This window comes from Mus musculus, chromosome 4 (genome assembly GCF_000001635.26).
Source record: "Mus musculus strain C57BL/6J chromosome 4, GRCm38.p6 C57BL/6J".
NCBI lineage: Eukaryota > Metazoa > Chordata > Mammalia > Rodentia > Muridae > Mus > Mus musculus.
In genome coordinates this window covers 106,249,359-106,273,283 of record NC_000070.6, presented here as the reverse complement: position 1 = coordinate 106,273,283, position 23,925 = coordinate 106,249,359, and the positions used below count along the sequence as shown (strand labels likewise).

Here is a 23,925-nt window from a genome sequence, read left to right as displayed (position 1 = left end):
TCCCTAGATCATATAATAGTGAAAACAGTAAATATAGAGAACAAAGACCATGTATAGAAAAAAAAAGAAGAAAAACCAGATCCCATATGTAGGCAGGTCCATTAGAATAGCAGCTGGTTTATCAATGGAGGCAATGAAGCCAAAAAGGATTAGAACAATGCTCTACAAGTTGTGAAAGATGCCAAAAGCAAGCAGAACTATCAGTCATGATCAAAGAAGAAAGGAAAACTGTCCATGGCAGAAACAGACTTATGGAATTAATAACCACTAAGCCAGCTCCAGAGAGGACATTAAAGGAATACTTAGATCTGAAGAGAAGGCCAATGTGCTGGTTAGTTTTATGTCAACTTGATATAAGCTAGAGTCATCTGAGAGGAGGCAACTTCAATTGAAAATGCCTGTAGAGCATTTTTTAAATTAGTGATTGTTGGGGGAGGTCCCATCAAGCCCACTGTGAATGACGCCATCCCTGGGCAGGTGATCCAGGGTTCTGTAAGAAAGAAGGCTGGGCAAGTCAGGAAGAACAAGTCAGTCAGCTGCATTCTTTCATGGTCCCTGCTTCAGTCGTTGCCTCTTGCCCTGCTTGAATTTCTGCCTTGACTGTCTTCCATGATGGACTGCAATGTGGAAGTGTTAACAAAATAAAACCTGTTCTTTCAAGTTGCTTTTAGTCACGGGCTTATCAAAACAATAGAAACCCAGAAAAAAGGTAAGCATACCCTGAAAGGCACAGGAACAAATAAACAATTCCTAATGCTGAATAAGAAATGTCTACTGGAACACCACAAAAGCAACAAAATGTCAGGAATAGACACCATTTAAGAATAACTCTCAATAGCAATGGCCTCAACTCCCCATTAAAGATAAACAGAGATTAACGGATTGACTACCACAATGATGCACTTGAAAGCCATGGAAAAATGACAGCAAAAACAAAAACAAACAACAAACAAACAAAAAAAAATCCCCAAACAGTAGAGAGAAAGGGATAATCAAAATCAGGGCTGAGATGACTGAAATAGAAACCAAAACCACAAAGAATCAATGAAATGAAAAGGTGTTCCTTTGAAATACTAACAAGATGGATAAGCCAAGGAAAAGGAAGAGAGAGAAGACCCAGATTAGTAAAGTTAGAGATGAAAAAGGAGACATTACAACAGACACTGAGGAAATCAGAGAATCCCTAAGGATGTATTCAAAACTTATATTCTAGTAAACTTACAAATCAAAAAGAAGTGGATGACTCTTTAGATGTATAGGAACTACAAAGTTAGACTAAGGTATAACAAATCATTTAAGCAGATCCATAATACCTTCAAATTAGAAGTAGTAATTTAAAAATTTCCAACTCAATGAAAGCCAGGGCCAGATGCGTATAGTGCAAACTACTACCAGACTGTTAAAAAAGAATTAATGCTAGTATTTCTCAAATTATTCCATAAAATAAAATAAAGGACCACTTGGAAATTTATTTTATAAAGCCAGTATTGTCCTGATCCCAAAAATCAGATACTCAAAAAAAAGAAAGAAAAAAGAAAAAGAAAATAGTTCAATATTTTTTTGATGAACAGAGATGTAAAAACTTTCAATAAAACACCTACAAGTCAAATACAAGAACATATATAAGAGATCATTCAACACAATTATGGTGGCTTCTTATTAGAGATTCAAGGATGGTTTAATACACAAAAATCAATAAGTGTAATGGACCATAGGAATAAACTCAAGAACAAAACACACATGATCATTTCTTCAGATATGGAAAAGGCTTTTGACAAAATCTAACATCCTTTCTTGATAAAAGTTCTGGAGAATCTAGGGGTAAAGTGGAGATGTCTCAACATAATAAAGGCCATACACAGCAAGCTCAGAACCAACATCATGCTAATAGACAAAACTGAAAGCATTTTCATTAAAGCCAGGAACAAGGCAAGTGTGTTCACTCTCTCTATTTCCATTCAATATAGTAAGTACTTGAAGTCTTAGCCAGAGCAATAAGACAAGCAAAGGTGTTAACAGAGACATAGGTAGAAAAGAAGTCAAAGCATCTTTATTTGCTGATGATATTGTTCTATACATAAAAGACCCTAAAGACTCCATACCAAGTCTCCTGCTGATAAGCACATTTATCAAAGTAGCAAAATACAAAATTAACACATGAAAATCTGTAGCTTTCTTACATACCAATAAAAAATATACTAAGAAAGAAATCAGGGGAACCTATTCACAACTATTCAAAAATAGTATTTTGGGATAAATTCAACCAATGAGATGAAAGACTTATACATTGAAAACTTCAAGACTGAAGAAGAAACCAGCAGACCTCATAGACTGGTAATATTGTGCAAATGGCCATCCTACTAAAAGCAAACCACACATTCAATTCAATTCCCATGAACATCCCAGCACAGTTCTTCACAGAAATTGAAAAACCAATTTCAAATATCATATGGAAACACAATCGATCCAGGACAATAATGTGTGCTGAAGGCATTTCCATTTTTTTGTTTGTTTTTGTTTTTTTGAGACAGGGTTTCTCTCTGTATAGCCCTGGCTGTCCTGGAACTCACTTTGTAGACCAGGCTGGCCTCAAACTCAGAAATCTGCCTGTCTCTGCCTCCTGAGTGCTGGGATTAAAGGTGTGTGCCACCACGCCCAGCTCACATTTTTAATATTGATTTCAAGTTATACTAAAGAGCTATAGTAACAAAGAGAGGATGATAGTAGCATTAAAAACAGATACTTTGATAAGAATATAACAGGATAGAAGTGAGGATGTATATAAAAGCACACAACTCCTAATGTGGCCTGATTTTGACAAAGAAGCCTGTTTTAGTTACTGTTCTATGGATGTGAAGAGACACCATGACTAAAGCAACTTAGAAAAGCACTTAAATGGGGGTTTGCTTACAGTCCATGATCATCATGGTGGAAAACATGGCAACAGGCACCAAGAAGCTACTGGGGCAATAGCTGAGAGTTTACATTTTCTCCAAAAGATAGAGGCAAAAAGAGAACAACACTGGGTCTGGTGTGGGTGTTTGAAACCTCAAAGTCCACCCCCAGTGACACATCTCAGACAAGGCCATACCTCCTAATCCTTCCTAAACAGTCCAATAACTGGGAACCAAATATTCAAATCCATGAGCCTCTGGAGGTCATTCTCTTTCAAACCACCATATTCCACTCCCCAGACCATAGATCTGTAGCCATATCAAAATGCATTAAGTCCAACTTCAAAAGTCCTCATCATCCTTCACAATCCCAACATTATTTGAAAGCCCAAAGCCTCTTCTGAGACTCAAGGCAATCTCTTAGCTGTAAACCCCTGGAAAAGCAAAACACAAATGACATACTTCCAACAGACAATGACACAGAATTTACATTGCCATTCCATAAGGAAGGAAAGGGAACACAGTGAGGAAATACTGGACCAAAGCAAGACCGAAACCCATCAGGACAATCTCCAACATCTGATGTTGTATCTCTACATCTGATGTTAACATGAATCTCTACATCTGATGTCAGAGACCTCTTCAGACCTCCCACTACTTCTAGCTTAGTTGATTGCAAAACACTTCTCTCTTGGGCTGGTTCCATACCCTGTCTGCAGCTCTTCTTAGCAAGTATCCCATGGTTTTAGTATCTCTAACATCTTGGAGAAGAAATCAAGGCTTCACCCTTACAGCTTTATGCCATGGCCTTTTTAGACCTTCATACATGGACTCCCCTGTCACCTCCCTGTTCTCAACTCCTTTCCTTCACCATAGAGAAAAATTTCATAGCTCCTTTACTTATGTGCCCTACTTGACAAATCCAGAACCACTTGGCCAGGAACTGTCAAGTTCTATTGCCTGCTGGGGTGGGAACCTGACCCCCTCCTTGAATTAGCTTTGCGTTAGCTTTGACCTGTTGGTGGTTTCCTTTGTTGAATGACCTTTTATCCTTTTCAGGGGTTGGAAGATGAGCTGGGTGTGTTCTTACCTTGAGAGCTCCACTTCCTTTATTCCATCCCCTAAGCCCTTATTTATACTCCTCATCTCTTTGAGTACAATACTTGGCTTCAATATTAAATGTCCTAGAGCTCCTTTTCTCACTACAGTGTCCCTTTTGAATTTCTTTTGCCCCGTTTGCTCTTTTTCATTGTAGGTCTGCATAACAGTGATTGAATAATAACCATGCAACAGAGTCAATACTAGGTTGTCTTGAAATATCCTCTGCCAATTACATTATCCCAAATCTCTTCAATTTAGCCTTTGGCTTCTTTCTTTCTTTCTTTCTCTCTTTCTTTCTTTCTTTCTTTCTTTCTTTCTTTCTTTCTTTCTTTCTTTCTTTCTTTCTTTCTTTCTAAATAACAAGGGCTGAAAGTCACATTATTTGCCAAAATATCACAATAATGGTCTATAATATCATTCCCCTCTGAAACCTCTTGAGCTGGGGCTCCACAGTTCACATTGCTCTCAGAATGACTGTCTCCCAAACCCCTTAAGCCCTACTTATAGCATACAATGTCCAACTGCTTTTCTAGTCAAAAGTCCCAAAGCCTTCTATATTCCTCCAAACAACAGCATGGTCAGACTAGCTCCTGGTACCAATTTCTGTCTTAGTTACTGTTACATTGCCATGAAGAGACACCATGACTAAGACAACTTATAAAGGGAAGCATTTAATTCAGGGCTTGCTTATGTTTTCAGAGGGTTCATTATCTTCATGGTGGAAAACTTGGCAGTAGGCATGCAGTATAAATGTCTTGGAAGTAGTAACTGGGGGGGGGATGGAGAAATGTAGAAAGAGGCAGAAAGAGAGACTGCATCTGACATGGGCTTTCGAAGCCTCAAAGCTCACCCTCAGGGACACACCTTCTTCAAAAAGGCCACACCTCCTAATCCTTCCTAACAGCCTACTAACTGCAAACCAATTGTTCAAATATATTAACCTATGATTCTCATTTAAGCCACTCCAAGGCCAAAAATATACATTGGAGAAAAGACTGTTAGGATCTGGGGTTGTTCAGAGATTTGCCAGTCTGACCATGAATATATTTTAACAATGAAGAAGCTTTAATCCAGGTACTGGTGCTGGATCCTTAGGGCACCTGAACTGCACCTGAGAGTGCTCTCAAAATACAATCCCAAATTACATTAGTCAAGGGTTTATAAAGGCAAAATTCACAAACCTATGAGCTTCCTGCCTTGATGCAATCAGGCACCTGCCCCACCTATCTGCAGTCAAGCATACAAGCAAGGTTGTTCACAGACGTGAAAACACATGGTTTGTTATTGTACATGAACAAGATCAGGCAATTACAAGACCCCCCCCCCCCCCGTCCCCATCATCCCAGGCAATTATCTGTTCTTGGGAAATCAGGACTTTCAAGTTAGAGGTATTTTGTTTTATTTTGTTTTGTTTTGTTTTGTTTTGTTTTTTTGTTTTTCAAGACAGGGTTTCTCCGTATAGCTCTGGCTGTACTGGAGCTCACTTTGTAGACCAGGCTGGCCTCGAACTCAGAAATCCGCTTGCCTCTGCCTCCCGAGTGCTGGGATTAAAGGCATGCACCACCATGCCTGGCCGGTATTTTTGTTTTATAGTTCTTTTAAGCACAAAAAGTTTAAGCTTTTAAGCATAATCACAAGACAGTACCTTCAATAAATCATGCTGTCCAAGAATCGTGTTATTCTACATATAGAATAACAAAACCACCTCCTTATCTCTGATGCTGCACAAAACTCAACTCAGATGCATCAAGGGTATCATCATGAGATCCAATACCATGGGATTGATAGAGGAGAAAGTGGAGAATATACTTCAACTTCTAGGTACAGAAAAGGAATTTCTTAATAGGACCCTGATAAAGACCAAGGTCAAGACCAAATGAGACTTCATGAAACTAAAAAACATCTGTACCATAAAGGACACTATCATTCCAGTGAAGAGGCAGCCTACAGAGTTGGGGAAAAAATCTTAAAATATCTATACATTTGGCAAAGATTATTGTTTAGAATATATATAGAACTAAAAATAACAACCATCATGAAGAGAAATAACCCAATTAGAAATTGAGGCATGGAGCTAAACAGAGTTAACAAAGAATAAAATACAAATGGCTGGGAAGCATTTTTTTAAAAAAATGTTCAAATAATCCTTAGCTTTCAGAGAAATGAAAATTAAAACTACTTTGAAATTTTATCCTAGCCCAGTCAGAATGCCTATGATCCAACAAAACCAAACATGGATCCATTGTCACCTGTTGATGGATCACATGACAGTGAACATGTGGCCCATGTACACAGTGGAATATTACTAAGCCTAAGATAATGGCATAATGCAAGTTTCAGGTAAATAGATGGATCTGGAAATAATCTCTCTGAGTAAGGTAGTGCAGATCAAGAACAAAGGTCCTATGTTCACTCTCAGATGCAGATACTAACTGTGAATCTTTAGACACGTGTGTTGAAGTAGGAGTAGACATAGAATTCAGGAATCTGATACAGGGCCATGGAGGTGCTTTTGATGTGTGGAGCTCAAAAGCAGGTGGTATGAGGAGGGAAATGGGAATCATGGAGAACTAGAGATTAAGCCCGGTGGAGGATGGGAAGGCAGGGTAGAGGAAGGAATATACAGAGAATGTCTTAGGGTTTTATTGCTGTGAAGAGACATCATGACTGTGGCGACTCTTATAAAGGAAAATATTTCATTGGGGCTGACTTGCAGTTTCAGAAGGTTAGTCCATTGTTATAGTGGGAGACAAGGTGATATGCAGGCAGACGTGGGTGCTGGAGAAGGAGCTGAGAGTTTTCATCTTGATTCACGGGCAGCAGAAGGAGACTGCCACACTAGGAGTAGCTGGAGCATATAGAAGACCTCAAAGCCTCCCTCTTCAGTGACACTCTTCCTCCAACAAGGTCACACCTACCCTAACAAGGCCTCTCTTCCTAATGGAGTCACTGCCTATGGGCCAAGCATTCAAACCCATAAGTCTATGGGGGCCATTCCTATTCAAACTACTACAGAGGGATAACTAATGCTAAAGACCTGTAAACAGGCATTATTTATGTGGAAGATATCTGCAGTAAGAATATATACATATATAAAAAGAATCTAAAGGGAGTTAACTTAAATATGAGACAATACCTATCATAGACACCATAGACTATAAATAAAATGTCCATTGCCAGGAGTGAGTTATCTCTTGTAGAGTTGTTGATTAATGGATCTTACAGACCCTCCAAACAATGCAGGTTATTGCCATTGCTTCTGGCTATCCTCCAGAACTTGATGCTGAAATCATACTGCCAGTGACACTGTATACTTCCTTGAGTCACAGAACACGGAGAAGTCAGGCTAGTACCACGCAAGAAGACTTATCCCCACTGGCTAACTTTGATAGTGCTGTAAGGTGCCATGCATGCTACTGAGGAGAAAAGAAATCATCGTCTTACCCACCTGTGAACCCTAAAAGCTACAATAATGACCTGTTTGACAAGATATGCCTACTGGATACAAGAGTGACAGAAATGTTACGAATGTAAACCAGTCATTTTTTGATCAGCTGTAAGTCTAGTTTTATAAATAGAACTTATGACTGGCAGTCCAATAATCTGTGGCTAGTTACATCACAGGCCCCATAGGAGAACCTACTAATTGTATTCTGCTAAAGAGCTTAGCATTTAAATCAACTTCTAATGACTTATTTGGTTGTTATTATATGGTTACTAGCATAACGATAGCTCAGTGCATCTCTTTCGCATTCCTTCCTTCCAGTGCTCAGAGATCTCCGTGGAAAGATTGTAGATGATTATAGTGAAACATTGTTCTCTGGACCCAACGGGGCATCAGCTCATAGCAACTTACAGCAGCAATGACAACATGCACGAGATCTCTGTAAACTCAAGCCAGACAAAACCCCAGCATGGAGGCGGGAGGTGATCATGAAAGCTCACCCCTAGCTCAGGAGCTGTTAGCAAATAATAGTTGTTGCAAAAGGGAGAGTCAGTTTTCTTCAAGGATGTGGCTCCTGAGAGGTTTCTTATAATCAAGTATATGATTCTACACCAAGTGTACACTGGCAACTGTAAGTGGACTCGGGTGGGGGGTGGGGTTTAAACTAATAAAAAAAACACACACGGAGGAATTGGAAGACAACAGTGGTGAGGGTGACCCAGGAGGATTGGAAAGGATGGAATTGAGTGGATTTCAAGAAAATATGCTTGCATGAAATTCTCAAGCAAGGAAAAATAAAAATAAGTAAATTAAAAAAAAGAATACCATGAAACCATATTATCCCTTTATTCAGGAGTCTTTGGTGACTTCCTGCTTCCCTGAGGGTCAAGGCAAAATCTTTCTCAAGCCCAGAGTGCTTTGTCCCCCAATCTCCGTCCTTCCCACCCCTTGCTGTCTTGCTGTCTGCACTGGCTTTCAGCTGCTTGAGCTTTGTGTATTTTCTGCTCAGGATCTGCACACTTAGTCCTTCTCTCTGGAAATCCTCTTTCCTTCTGTTCGCCCAGTCAGCCCACTTTTGGATCCGAGCTAAGCCTATGCATCTTTAAGGGTCCTTTTTTGAATTTGGGCTAAATAAGACCCCTGGTGCTGACATAATAATAGCAATTACTCTCTCCTTCCTAATTTTCAGTTTTCAATTATTTGTGTAATTATTTGATTAATGCTTTTCTTTAACATGAATGTTGTTGATATTTGGGTTGGTTTGTATTTCCCTCATTATAGGTGACATAGCTGGTGCTAGGTATGCGGTAAGACTTTTTTTCCCTCTTTTTTTGGAAGAAAAGAAGAAAGAAGGGAATGAAAGAAGGAACATTAGAGATTACTTGTGAGCTGGAGGTCTAAAGAGAAAGTGACTGAAGGGAAGTAGCTTTAGTTGAAGAATGGTCAGGAAGGCATGGTGACCTGTGGACCTGTGGAACAGGAACGCATTGTTAGGGGCAGAGTGCATAGGCACTTTCTCTCCCTTGTAAGGCTGGGCCACACAGAGGTTAAGCACACTGTCTTAGTTAGGGTTTTACTATTGTGAACAGACACCATGACCAAGGCAACTCTTATAAGGACATTTGATTGGGGCTGGCTTACAGGTTCAGAGGTTCAGTCCATTATCATCAAGGTGAGAGCATGGTAGCATCCAGTCAGGCATGGCGTAGGAGGAGCTTAGAGTTCTACATCTTCATCTGAAAGCTGCTAGCAGAATACTGGCTTCCAGGCAACTAGGATGAGGGTCTTAAAGCCCACATCCACAGTGACACACATACTCCAACAAGGTCACACCTTCTAATAGTGCCACTCCCTGGGCCAAGCATATACAAACCATCACACACAATGAATGGGAGTCAGGACCTAACTTCTAGGCCTGGTCTGCTTGCAGTTGGCCACAGTTCTTCCCCTCTCACTCTTGATTTCATCTGAAGAGTAACAATGATTGTCTAATTTTTTAAAACCAAACTTGCACCTACCTTTTTGATTTATGATGTATGTCCTAGCATTAATCAGGCATGGCCGGCTTATAGTCATTCAGACTCTTAGTGTAAAGATATTGTCCCTGGGCAAAATGAAGAAAAAAAAATCAGCAGGTTGAAAGGGTATTGGCTAGCTCATTCGATTACCAGGAAGCCTGAAGAACCAGACTCACAGAGAGGGAGGAATAAGGAAGGCAGCACAGGCAGACCAGAGCCAGACTCCACCAAGGTCAGTGTGGGCACTTAGCTGTTGCCGGTGGAGCATCTCAGCTTGCCTGTGCCAGGAGGTGGCATCTGGCACCTCTGTCGGCAACATTGCCCCATTGCCCTCAGGAAGTGGATGCTTCAGGTTTTGCTGCTATACTCAGAAAAAAATTTCACCTGCGTGTACCCCCAGCCCCCGTACCTCCTCTCCTGTGTCACCAACTCTTCATCCCAAAAGCTGAACAGATGCAAATGACTCCCAAAGCCGGGTTATAGAGTTGAGTCCTGGCTGCCAGGAGACTAAGAAAACAGCTTCTGGGGGGAATGAGACAGACTACATTTCTATGGTAGAGAGTTTAGTTTCCCAGAGTGGGGATCAGAGGGCAACCACACTAGACAGCCAACAAACATCACATGTCCCGTAGCAGGTCATCCCTAAGGTCCTCTTGGTGACAACCATTCGTGACTCTACTATCTCAATGAGAAAGGACACAGCTGCCACTCAACCCACTTCCTATTAATCTCAGCTGCCTATAAAAGTTGTAACATAGTGGCTTTGTCACAGAAAAACATGCTCTGTCCTCTAGGTTCTTATTTCTGGGCACTATAGGGATGTATTGTGGAAGCCCTTGTACTCTGTTTAATGAGACGCTGAAGCCAGCTTGTTTTCTTGGCTCCCCAGCCCTAAAAATAGGGCATTATTGAATAGTCCAATAACCTGGGCAGTTTCCCCAGTGCAGCAAGCCTGAATGTGGATTCACATGTTTAATTGGCAGATGCTGTATCTACTGGAGTTTCTATTTTTAAACTTGCTAAATGCCAATTCTCCCTCAAATGTCAATTCTCAAAGCATGTGGATTTGTTTGTTTTCTTGGTAGAAATTACCTTGCAATGTAAAAGACACATTTATCATAAATGGCTTTTGTGGGGGGGGGGCTAGAAATAGCAATTAAAATATTTTTATTTTTACCCTTACTGTCTTCCTTGTAGTTGTCAAAAAGCTAGAGGGATAAAAAAAAAATGGATGAAAGGGGGTTTCTGAAAAAAGAATCCAGCTTGCAGGATCTTATAGTAATGTATGCACCTTCTTTACATGCGGTTTCCATCAGATCTGCTTCCTTTTTTGGCACTTGAAATTATCCAAGCTGCAGAAGCAAAGCAAGCTTTCTAAAATCATTCAGTGCGAAGAGCCAATTCTGGCTTAATTTGTTACTACTCCAAGGTAACTCAGAGGTGTGAATAGAAAGCAGTGTGACTGAAGCCCTACCTCCCCCCACCACACAGCTGACACATTTACATTGAATGCTGAGCTCTAAAAGGCATTGAACTTGGTCTGCCTACAGCAGTTTTGGAGTGAGCTTCCCAGCTGTGGACCTTGGATGCTTGAAATCTTAGCAAAGCCTCTGTAATTTGGGAACCATGGACATTAGCTGAGAAGGTACATGCTTTAGTTTCCCTTTTGTTGCTATGGCAAAACTCCAACAAAGCAGTTAAAAGGAAACCGGGTTTGTTCTAGTTCAGGGACCAGGGCTATGGTCTATCATGGCAGGGAGGTAGGGGCAGCAGGAGCTGGGAGCCACTGGCCACATTGCAGGGAGAGTTAAGAAGCAGAAAGCTGTGCTTGAGAGATGGCTCAGTGGCTAAGAGCACTGATTGCTCTTCTGAAGGTCCTGAGTTCACATCCCAGCAACCACATGGTAGCTCACAACCATCCATAATGAGATCTAATGCCCTCTTCTGGGGTGTCTGAAGACAGCTACAGTGTACTTACATATAATAAATAAATAAATCTTAAAGAAGAAGAAGAAGGAGGAGGAGGAGGAGGAGGAGGAAGAAAGAAGGAAGAAAGAAGAATGTTGCTTCTCAGTTGCCTTTCTCCACTCATAGTCAGAGATCCCAGCCAGGGAATGGTGACGCCCACAGTGGGAGGGTCTTTCCATCTCAATTTAAAAAAAAATCAAGATAATTTCCCCCAGATGTGGTCAGAGTTCCCTCACACTGGCCAATCTAGCTTAAATTAACATTTAAATTAACATGGACCACCACAGTGACATCTATGCTTTCTTTGGCACTAGCTGTGGGGAAGGCATGTGGGCGGTCCTGATTAAAAGAATGTGAGCTTCAGGGTCAGGTCAGTTAAGAGCCAATCTTTTCCACTCTCCAGCCTGGTCATGTTTCTCAAGGGCTCGGAGCATCAGATTCCTCCAGAGTGAAACGGAGGGGATTACACTTCCACTGCTGTGAATATTACAGGAATTAATGTGTGCAGTGTCCTGACACCTCATAAAAATTCAGGAAATGTTGACACTCTTCTCTGTACGTCTCCACCTCCGTGATGCTACTCTGCTCTTCTGCTTTCAAGCACTCCTTGTCATTTTCATCTTTAGTTGTCTGAGACAGGATCTTTGTAACGGCCTAGGCTGACCTTGAACTTGCCATTCTCACGATCCAGCTCCCTGAACTGGGTTACAGCTATGTGTTACCCCGCCCAACTTCTTCGTGTGCCTTTACTATCCTGTGCTTCTGATCCTGTGTGCTTTTCCTACCCTGTTCCTCGTACTAAAGATTTCTTCTCCCACCTTTGCATATTCAAGTCTAATTACTCCATTAAGGTCTGGCTCAAACAAAATGGTGTGTGAATGTCTGAGGCTAGCCTGGACTACATGTGACCATGTCTGGAAAAAAAAAATCAGAAAGGGTAAGCATCTTGTTCAAGGTTTCACATATCTCAAGTGAGTGGTAGGGTTGGGTTTTGGGCCTGGGCTACCAGTAGGCAGTGTCTGCACATTGCAACATCTAAACTATGTTAGACTGTGTAACCCATGTCAGTGCATTCAAGCTCCACTCTGCTAGTTACTTTTCTATTACTGTAATGAATCATTGTGACCAAAGGGCCTATTTGGGCTTATGGTTTCAGAGGGGTAGGAGTCTATCTCCATCATGGAGGGCTGGCTTGGTAGCAGACACTGCACACATGAATTCCTGTAATATTCAGCTCAAGCATGGAGACTGAGAGCTCAGACCCTGAACTGTAAGCTCACAGCTGAGAGATCAAAATGGGAGTAAGGGAAGGCTGGAAGTTCTCAAAGTCCACCACCCCTTTGACATGCTTCCTCTAGCAAGGCATCTCCTGAGCTTCCCCAAAGAATATTACCAGCTGAGGACCAAGTGCTCAAACACATGACCATTTGAACCCTCATATCCGCCTTCACTGGGAAGAGTTCTTAGAGATAGCATCTTCTGAAGCTTCCTTCTGCAGTAGATGGGAACTGACACAGAGACCCACAACTGGACGATGTGCACAGAGGGAGAGACATTGGAACTGAATGGGATGTCTCTGTCAAACCCTTTCCCTCAGGGCTCGGGGAGCTCTGTGGAAAAGGAGGCAGAAAGTTTGTAAGAGCCACAGGAGATGAAGGATGCAAAGAAAACTGTCTTTCAGACACCACAGGGCTGATGCACGTATGAACTCACAGAGACCATGGCAGCATGCACAAGTCCCTCACAGGTCCAAGCCCGAGGGGTCCTAGCACTGAGAGGGAAACTGGACAGGAGCCTCTCGCCCTAATCCATAAGCTATCTCCAACTGTCAACAGCTTGCAAAGGAAAAGCTTTATCCAATGGGGTCTCGCTGGCTATATAAGTTACATTTAAGGGCAGGCCCCATGCCCAGCAGTAGATGGCCAACACAAAATGAATTCAATGGTATTTTTGGAAACTGCTTTTGTTTTATAATGTGTTGTCTAGGTATTTAAAAAAAAACCTTTTGCTTATACATTGTGGTTTCTAATTTTTGTGTTGTGTATGTGGTTCTTACAATTTTTTCTCTTTGTTTTCTTTTTTTTTTCTTTATTCACTTTACATCTTGCTCACTGCCTAACTCCTGGTGGTCCCCTCCCATGATCCTTCCCCCCACTTCTTCCCCTTCTTCTCTGAGCATGTAGGGAACTCCTTGGTATCTTCCCACCCTGGCACATCGAGTCTCTATGGAGCTAGGCACATCCTTCCCCACTGAGGCCGGGCAAGGCAGCCCAGCTAGAAGAACATATCCCACATACAGGTAACAGCTTTTGGAATAGCCCCTGCTCCAGTTATTCAGAACCCACATGAAGTCCAAGCTGCACATCTGTTACATATGTGCAGGGAGGCCTAGGTCCAGCCTTTGTATACTCTTTGGTTGGTGGTTCAGTCCCTGAAAGCCTCAAGGGTCCAGGTTAGTTGACTCTATTGGTCTTCTTGTGGAGTTCCTACCCCTTTGGGGCTTGCAATCCTCTCCCCTTCTTCCATAAGTGTCCCCAAGCGCCATCCACAGTTTCACTGTGGGTCTCTGCATCTGTCTGAGTCAGCTGCTAGGTGAAACCTCTCAGAGGACAGCCATGCTAGACTCCTGTCTGCAAGCATAACAGAATATCATTAATAATGTCAGGATTGGTGCTTGCCCATGGGATGGGTCTCATGTTGGACTGGTCATTCCCTCAGTCTCTGCTCCATCACCCATCCCTGAATTTCTTGTAGACAGGACAAATTTGGGGTTGAAAGTTTTGTGGGTGGGTTGGTGTCCTTATCAGTCCACCGGGGTTCCTGTCTGGCTACAGGAGGTGGCCCCTTCAGGTTTCATGTCCCCAGTGTTGTGAGTCACAGCCGAGGATACTCCTATTGATCCTTGGGTGCCTCCCTTATCCCAGGTCTTAGTCACATCCTGAAGAGACCCCTTACCTCCCTACCCCCATCAGACACAGATTTCCATTCATTCTCATGGCCATCTGGCTATCCCTCCTGTGCCCTCCTGATCCTGAACCTGATCCTGAACTTCCTCCATTTCTCTCTCCATCCCCTCTCATACCCTGTTCCCTCCCTCCATCTTCCTCTTAGGACTATTTTATTCCCTTTTCTGAGATTCAAGCTTCCTTTTCTTGAGTCTTCCTTTTTGTTTAGCTTCTGTATTCTATGGCTAACATCCACTTATCTTGTTTGTTTTCTAGAGAGAGAGAGAGGAGAGAGAAAGAGAAGACAGAGAGAGAGAGAGAGAGAGAGAGAGAGAGAGAGAGAGACAGAGAGAGAGAGAGACAGAGAGAGAGAGACAGAGAGAGAGACAGAGAGAGAGACAGAGAGAGAGCCTGAAGTTGGATGAGTGAGTGAGTGAGGAGATTGGGAGGATCTGGGACATAGATGAGAGATGAGAAGCCACGATCAGAACATATTGCATGAAATATATTCATTTTCAGTTGAAAAAGAGAAGGAAGCTCTTTTTCTTGCTTTTCATTTTTAATTGAATATTTTCTTTATTTACATTTCAAATGTTATCCCCTTTCCCTGTCCCCTCCAAACCCCTACCCCATCTTCCCCCTCTGCTTCTATGAGGGTGTTTTCCCACCCATCTACCTACTCCCACCTCCCCACCCTGGCAGTGTACTGCTGCATCAAGCCTCCACAGGACTAAGGACCTCTTCTCCCATTGATGCCCATCAAGGCCATCCTCTGCTACATATACAGCTGGAGCCATGGGTCCCTCCATGTGTACTCCTTGGTTGGTGGTTTAGACCCAGGGAGCTCTGGGGGTACTGGTTGTTTGATATTGTTGTTCTTCCTATGAGACTGCAAACCCCTTCAGCTTCTTCAGTCCTTTCTCAAAATCCTTCTTTGGGGACATTATGCTCAGTCCAATGGTTGGTTTTGAGCATCCACCTCTGTATTTGTAAGGCTCTGGCAGAGCCTCTCTGGAGACAGCTATATCAGGCTCCTGTCAGCATGCATTTCTTGGCATCCACAATAGTGTCTGGGTTTGGTGACTGTATATGGATGGCTCCCTGGGGGGTGGGGACAGTCTCTGGATGGCCTTTCCTTCCCTCTCTGCTCCACACTTTGTCTCTGTATTTGCTCCCATGAGTAACTTGTTCCCCGAGAAGGGAGCTTCTTTTGCCTTTGAATTTCACATTCTTCCATTTAGGAAGCTTGCCTGGTGACACATGTCTCTTCCCCCAGACACACTGTTCTTTGGTTTTATCTATCTGTTAATCCCAGTAAGAATGGCTATTTCCTTTTTTCTCCCTTAAATTTGTTTTATTGGGGTTAGGGGTAGCTATATTTGGAACAAATATTATATCCTACAATATAAATAATTTTATCAGAACCAAATTTCCATAGCAGTTATGTTTGCTTTTCAGTTAATGGAGTATGCTGAGATTTCAGTTTGCAGACAACATCTTTTCCTGACAACATCAGTTTTCTGACAACATCTTTCACAGCAGTTCCCACATTGGTCCATGTTTTGTAGGTAGACACAAGTTCTTGCCAAGTTGTCTTCTGGCCCTCCTACTGTGAATATCTCTACTTGCCTGCATGGCTTTGACCAGACTTGCCACTTTAGTAGACATTACTTTTAATAGCACAGACATTGCCCACTGCTTCCCCTACGCTCTGAAGATGTCTTTATTTTGGTACTATGGCTTCATAGCCAGTTTTACCTCTTGTACCTTTTTTTTTTTTTTAACTTGCAACAGTTTTCTTTCTGTCAATTTAACAGCAGCAGTAGAAGGTTGGATGTGACTTGATGACAAAGTATTGCCAGAACTTGGTCCCTGCACTGAAGGACCAAGTATTTTCCTGCGGCTGCTGCTCTAGCAGGTGAGGAGTCTTTTTTTCATGATAGTCATTTAAGTTACTTGGTATCATTGACTGTAGGTATTCAAGATATTTGATGAAGAAATAGCTTTAAAATTGTGAATATGAGTTTTCCTTTCCTCTGCAGAAAAGGTTCCATTTCTTTTATAGTAAAAACTAAAACCCTCAACACAGCTAGCAGATCCCAAGCAGTGAGTCCTGTGGCCTCCCTGGGCTCACTGGTGTGGTGGCCTCTGCTTCTCTACAGTCAGGGCAACATCAGCTTCTGCCTACTCCTTGGGGATTTTTGTTTGATTTCCCTCTCCTGGGAACTAACCTTAGGCTCCTGTCAGGACTGTTTTGTTGAGCAACCCGTTACCTTGTCTTCAGGTCCCATGGCCGGCCTGAGAATAGATGTGTTAAATTCCAGCCACACTCACCCAGCCCTTTATGATGGAAAAACCTAAGGATAGCCTTGCTTTCTTGCTAGGAGAGCCAGGCCATTTGACCCTTGCAGCAACAGAGCTCTCTTGTCTTGTCCAGCTGGCCCTGTTATAGACAAGGAAAGCTCTGGCTCCAGGCCAGAGATTGATCCTGGCAGGAACAGTTTTTGAAGGGACATGTACCCTTCATCTCCCCTTGGCTTGTGCATGCTGACTGCCAGCAGGCTTGGCTCATAGCCACCTTGGCAAAGAGGAATTTGTACAGCCTGATTATTTTCATTTTAATGTCTTCCCAACTTTCTAATTCCAGGGAGAAATAAAACCCAAATAGCTTTTATGACATGTTGGCTTAAAGAAAGGGAGCTTGGGCAGGCAGGCAGATCAAGGTGAGCACACACCCAACTCAGAAATGTTAGCCCTTCATCTAATAATGACATGTACACTTTATAGTAACAGGCAGCACTTATGAAACATTTACTAGATCCCAAGAACTGCACTAGGAATTTTTATGTATATAGTAACTCATTTATTTTTCTTAATTACCACCTTATATGTTTAGGTCCTGTTACTAACCCCACTTTATAGATTAGAAAGTTAAAGCTGGGATGTTAAATAACGTGCCTAAGTTTAGTATGCAGTAGAGCACAGCTCATAGCTGAAGGCAGGAGAGCCCTCAGAGCTTTTGCTTTAGAGATGAGAATATCCAACTACATTATAGTTTTTGGTGCAGGAGTGTAGCAAGGACAGCTCACCAGAACAGCAGATTCTAGAATGATCTATGCACAACCTGCAATACCTCCTGGGTGTTTCCATCGTTGCTGACTCTGTTTTGTCATCTTTAAGGTGACTGTGACTTATAATTTATATTATGAAGACTAAGTCAGGAGGCACACAGAAGCTTCTGGCTCTGCCTGCCATGCAGGTAGTGGCTAATAAATGGCAATAATGAATACAGCACTGGTATGAAGAGACACTAATGTACTAGCGTTAGCTTCCCTTCCTAGTCTTCTATCAGCTGATAACTCCACCATTAACATTTACAGTAAGGTATTCTGTCTCTGGGAGGCCTAATTAAAAAAGAGACACTGTAGAGGGAAATCACTATGACTGTTATACTATAATCATTCTACATTATTATCTTAATTAATAACCAAGCTATGTGTCATGTAAGCCTTCTGGAGAGAAAGATAGTCACTTGTAAAACTGCCTTTAAATTGATATACTACTAACAGCTACCTCTGTTTGATCTACTGTGGTTCAAGGTCTTTTATTTTGTTAATCATTATAGCCAGCCTGTGGGGATGTTATTGTTGTCTTTTGACTTATGAGGCTTACGAGTAGATTAAGCTAGAGTCTAAAGTCACCCAACTGTAAGTGGTGGAGAGAGGATTTTGTTTGAAGGCCTACTACAGGATTCATGTTTGCTTCTGTTGCTGTGATAAAACTCCAACCAAAAGAAGCCTGAGGAGGAAATGGCTGATTTCAGCTCCCAGCTTCCAGTTCACCATGAAGGGAAGCCGGGGCTGGAGCTCAAGGCAGGAACCTGGAGGCAAGAACTGAAGCAGAGGCCATGGAGGAACACTGCTGACAGGCTTGTTTTCTAGGGTTCACTCAGCTATTTTTCTTATATAACCCAAGATTATCTGCCCAGGGGTGGCATTGTCCACAGTGTCCTGATCCGCTCCATCAATCATTAATCAAGAAAATGCCCCACAGACATACCTACTGGCTAATTTGAGGGTGGCATTTCTTAATTGAGGTTCCTGCTTTCTAGATGACTCCAGCTTATGTCAAGTTGACAAAAGACTAAACAGTGAGTTTTTCCATTCTTGGGCCTAGACAACTCACTTTTGTGAAAATATTCTCAGTAGATAATATGAAGCAAAACACGTCATTTGCTAAAACAAAACTGAAAACCACAGTAATGTATTAGGTTCTCCACCTAACCCTTGGATCTGAAGTTAGATAGATTATCAAGAGGCAAGCCCTCACACAAACATAATATAGAGACATCAGCCACAGACAGATGGATTAAGCAACAGAGAACACCCAAAACCATCTTCAGCTAAAGAAATACAATTCAAGATAGGATTACAGAATATGTAAACAGTTCTCAAAATTAAACAATTATGAAAATAAGAAATGTGCTTATAGATGTTGCTCAGTTGGTAGAGTATTTGTGTAGCGTGCCCAAACCCCTTAGTTTGAGTCCTGGTAGCATATCAACTAGATGTAGTGGGGAACATCTATATACTAGAGAGGTGGAGGTGGAGGTGGAGGTGGAGGCAGAGGCAGAAGGATCAGGAATTCAAGCCAGCCTGGGTTATATGAGACTCAAAAAAACCCCTTATTTCTAGAGTTACGCAAATGATTAGTGTTTGGAGTTTCTTGGATGCTATAACAGTGGACAGATTGGTGTAAATATTGTATTCAATTATAAAAAGAAAGGCATATTAAACCAAGTTAAAAAGAGAAAAGATCTGTATTTTAAACTGTCTAGGTTTAAGTAGTAAAGCTAGCTTCTTCAAAACATGTCAAGTGTTTTCATTGCTATCTACGGGGTAATTTAATCATAGTCTTTCCTTACTTAGGTGAAGACCTTTAGGTGTATACTGAGGCAAGGGAAGAGGGGGTCCACAAATTTCTCATTGTATATCTTTTTTTTTTTTTTGAGACAGGGTTTCTCTGTATACCCCTGGCTGTCCTGGAACTCACTTTGTAGACCAGGCTGGCCTAGAACTCAGGAATCCACCTGCCTCTGCCTCCCAAGTGCTGGGATTAAAGGTGTGCATCACCACGCCCGGCTCTCATTGTATATCTTGACCACATATTCCATCACATTGGCAATAGTTAAGGATGTCAGACCTTCGATTTGGGTCTCAGCATCCTGACTGCATTGGCCATTTTTCTTGTTCCTGTGACCAAAAACAAGACAGAAGGAGCCTAATGGGGGAGAGGTCTGTATTGGCTCTCAGCTCAGAGGAAGAGTCCATTACCATAAGGAAGTCATGGTGGCTGGAGTGGGGGCAGTCCTTGAAAGTCTGCAGTTTCCAGCATCCTCAGATGTCCTCAGCAGGGAATCAGAGAACTAGATCAGGACCAGAGTACAGCTGTAATGCTCAAAGGCTGATTCCTACAATTCCAAGTCACAGCTCCTCAGAGTAGCACTACCAGCTGGGAACAAGTGTTCCAAAACATGATCCTGCAGGGAACACTTCACACTCAAACTGTACGGTAAGGTTCTGATAAGTCCTGTTCCCCAATTGGTTCTTGATTTGTCAGTATAGAAGGCAGGGGTTGGGAGTGGGTTGGTGGGGGGGACAATTGCTGAGTGGAAGGTACAGGCTGGACTTCCGGGTCCCAGCAGGAAAAGACAGACGCAGAAGAGACAGGCCCTTTCTGCCATGCTTTGGAGGAAGAGGAACGCTGCAGTCATGTGAGGTCTTGGGGAGAGCTGGAGCCCATGGTCTCCGCTACTGGTAGGTGTCCAAGATGTTTGGCAGGAGCTAGGTGGGACTAGCCATTAAGTTTAGGGCAGGTGGAGAGATGGCGATAATAAATTGGTAAGGGCACACTTTTTTTCAGGAGGGAGATATTGTACCCAGCAATTGTGCCTAGAAGGCAAGTTGTAAAGATACAACCAGTGTGTGTGTCTTTTATCTGTGGGTTCAAGGGTCTCATCTTGGGTGGTAGCTAGTAGTGTAGAAACCTACCAGAGCTAAAGGCAGTAAAGCAAACAGGAAGTTGAGAGGGCAGCCGATCCTGGGCAAATTCAGTATTGATTTTAAAACTACACCAACATCAAACTATAACTGTGACCTACTTCCTCCATAATGCTGGGCAAGGTCACTCTTTGTTATTGTGTTTTTCAAGTAGATAAATAATTATGCCTCCTACCCAGGAGCCATGTGGTAAGATTTCCATGGCATTAGCTGTTAAACTTTGGAGCTGCTTTCATCTGGATTAAGTCAGTGAATTCATTTGTTTTCTCATGCACGTCAGAAGTACCTGCGGATATGTGTGTAAGATTTTGATTGCTAAAATGGATGAACTGCTAATAACACTCATGTTCATTGCCTTAGTAATTTTCTATTGCTGTGAGGACACCATGATCAAGACATTTTATAGAATAAAGAGTTTACTGGGGCTTACAGTTTCAGAGGGTGAGTCCATGACCATCATGGCGGGGAGCATGGAAGTAGACATGCAGACACTGGAGCAATATCTAAGAGCTCACATCCTATCTGAAAGTAGGAAGCAGGGAGAGCGAACAGCAAATGGCATTGGGTTTATGAAACCTCAAAGCCCACTCCCAGTGACACACTTCCTCTAATACAGACCACACCTCCTAACCCTTCCCAAACAGTCCCACCAACTGGAAACCAAGCATTCAAACTATGAGCCTATAGGGGCCACCCTCAATCACACCATCACGTTCACCAATAACAATTCTTCAGAACTACGGATGACAGGGAGGGTGGGGAGTAGTATCAGGGATCCTTTTCTAAGGATAATCATGTAAGACAGATGAAGACAACACACTTGGATCAGCAAAAATTACAATAGCAGGCTCTACCCCAGGGTCTGTGATCACCTGGGCTGTTGACCAGCATTATAGTACCAGTCATAAAACTCCCTCCTATAGACAAGGCTCCCAATCCAGTCAGACACTGATTATCTCTTAATAGTCATGCGCTGTTACACCAGTGGGCAAGCACATCGTTGCCTAGCAGGTCAGTATGGTAACATGTGGGATCTAGCATTGGGCATGTCCATTGATGGTTTTCTCTTATAAAAGCTAGCTGTCAGGGAGGAAATTTCCAAGTCAGTTTGGAATTAATTTCTCTGTGTCCTGCAACCAAAGGGTGGGGTATCTCCAGCAATAGGAATCAAGCTAGCCAAAATTCCACAGATGGGGGTGATCTCCAACCCCCCCTACTTACTGAAGAGCTGTTGCCAGTTGATAACTGCTGGGAGAGGAAGAATCCCCCCCTTTTTTGAGGGTGTGGATATTGGTAAGTTTCCCACTGAAGAGTAGATGGCCCCGCACCCAAGCACTAACTGGCCTTAGCTGGAGAGAGAGAGAGAGAGAGAGAGAGAGAGAGAGAGAGAGAGAGAGAGAGGGAGAGAGAGAGAGAGAGAGAGAGAGAGAGAGAGAGAGAGAGAGAGAGAGAGAGGGGAGGGACATGTGTTAGGGAGGGTATACATGGGGTGGATATGATCATATTTCACAGTATACAGGTATGAAATTCTCAAGAATAAAGAAAAATATATTAAAATAAAACACAGTAAAAACCCAAATATATTAAAATAAAACACAGTAAAAACCCCCACTTTACATGCCATAGACAGATATTATAGGATTCGTCTTGTTTGAAATGGAAGGATGGATTAAGAGGGTAAGTTTACAGAAGTTAGTGATTAATTAACACATGCAATCAAGGGAATCATCAAAAATGGGGGGGGCATGGGGGGGCGGGCAGTGGTGGCTCATGCTTTAATCCCAGCACTTGGGAGGCAGAGGCAGGTGGTTCTCTGAGTTAGAGGCCAACCTGGTCTACAGAGTGAGTTCCCGGACAGACAGAGTTACACAAAGAAACCCTGTCTCAAAAAACAAAACAAAACAAAACAAACAAACAAACAAACAAAAACCCCCAAACCAAACAAACAGAAAAATAACTAGGGGGAACACATAATGTTACACAGGCTGAGCATATTATATTTATATATCTAGGATAATACACACACCACCACCATCGACAGCAACTATTAAAGAAAAAGGCCTGGAATTTTAAAGAGAGCAAGGTGTGTTGGGGTGGGGGGTGGGGTGGGGCTCGTGGTGGGGTCTGAAAGAAGAAAGAAAAGGGGAGATGATGTAACTATATTACAATCTCAAAAATTATTAAAAGAAGTAGAACTAGGTGGGAAGTTGTCCCAGTTTGCCTAGTTTGCCCTAGAATTATTGGTTGAAAACTGGAGTCTGGTGTTCATCAAGTTGGAAGTGCACAAGGGAGACAAAAGGCTTGAAGATGGTTACCAAACACAGCTGGGTAAGAAGAAGTTCTACTGCTCCAGAGCAAGCTGGTAGTGGGGTCACAGTTTATAGCCACTTATTGACAATTTCTACTAAAGCATGAGAAGAGAGCAGCTTGAAGGTTGATACATAGACGATGATAGACATGCTTACTGGCATGTCTTCAATCCATGTTGTATATACACATCGAATTATCATGCCACACCTGCTAAGTCCATACTCACTATGTGCCAAATAAAAATTCAAATCCTACCCAAACACTACACTTGGTGAGAAGGGTAGGTAGTGGAGATTAGTGATAACAGTCTTAGATAAAAGTGTGTCTAAGAGGCTTGTGGTCACCAACTTCTCTAAACTCATCCTTCTCCTAAAATCCTTCCTTCTACCACACTCTTTCTAATGAGCTTGATCCTATAACATTTGTCTGTGGCATGTAGAAATATTTTTTTACTGCATTATATATGTATATATATATATATATATGTATATATATATATACACACACACAAACATATATATATGTGTATATATATGTGTGTATATATATATAATTTTACTCTTGAGTCAGGATTACACCCACATGGTCAGAGCAGATCATAAGCTGATGATCTCAGCCATCACTTGGCACAAATAGTCAATATTATGGTGCAGTCACTATGAGCTATGATTGTTCTGTGTATGCTTAATATTTAACTATTTAAATAAGTGTGTGTGTGTTGTGTGTGTCACTATGCAAGTGTGGTGATCAGAGGACAGTTCTCTCCTTGACGGTGTGTGTCCTGGGGAATCACACTTCAGGCTCTCAGACTTGATGGCAGGCGCCTTAGTCCCCTGAGTCATCTCACTGGCCATGTCTGTTGAATTTTTGGTCTCGTTTGATCTCCAGGGCAAGCTGCAGAGATAAGGATTAGTATATCTCCCTACAGTTGAGGAAACAGACTCAGAGATGATAAGGAACTGGCACAGAGTTGAAAGTTAAACTGAGTAGCAGGCTAGGGGACAATAGCCAATCATGAGGAACCTCCGAAGAGGAGGAGTCCTTCACCTATATTGGGACCACACAGCCGAAGGAGCTGGCATATGACACACGTCTCTCCTCACCCAGAGAGAAAGGCTAGCTATCTTCTTTCTCTGCCAAGTGCAATATCCCTGATTGGACCAATCTAGTTCTTTTAGGACTGCA

The 23,925-nt window shown here is 42.4% G+C and overlaps 2 long non-coding RNA genes across 3 annotated transcripts in view; one reads left to right on the top strand and one right to left on the bottom strand.

Annotated features, from left to right (window-relative positions):
• Positions 1 to 16,271, top strand: part of Gm52671 — a 44,544-nt gene extending 28,273 nt beyond the window's left edge. For both annotated transcript variants that reach the window (XR_003955088.1, XR_003955089.1), the window contains exon 3: positions 16,189 to 16,271. This is a non-coding gene — a long non-coding RNA (predicted gene, 52671). The remainder of the gene's footprint in view (positions 1 to 16,188) is intronic.
• Gm12724 (predicted gene 12724) overlaps positions 1 to 23,925 on the bottom strand; it is a 53,426-nt gene that overhangs the window by 17,264 nt on the left and 12,237 nt on the right. Inside the window, exon 3 of the long non-coding RNA NR_151521.1 lies at positions 9,459 to 9,544. This is a non-coding gene — a long non-coding RNA (predicted gene 12724). The remainder of the gene's footprint in view (positions 1 to 9,458; positions 9,545 to 23,925) is intronic.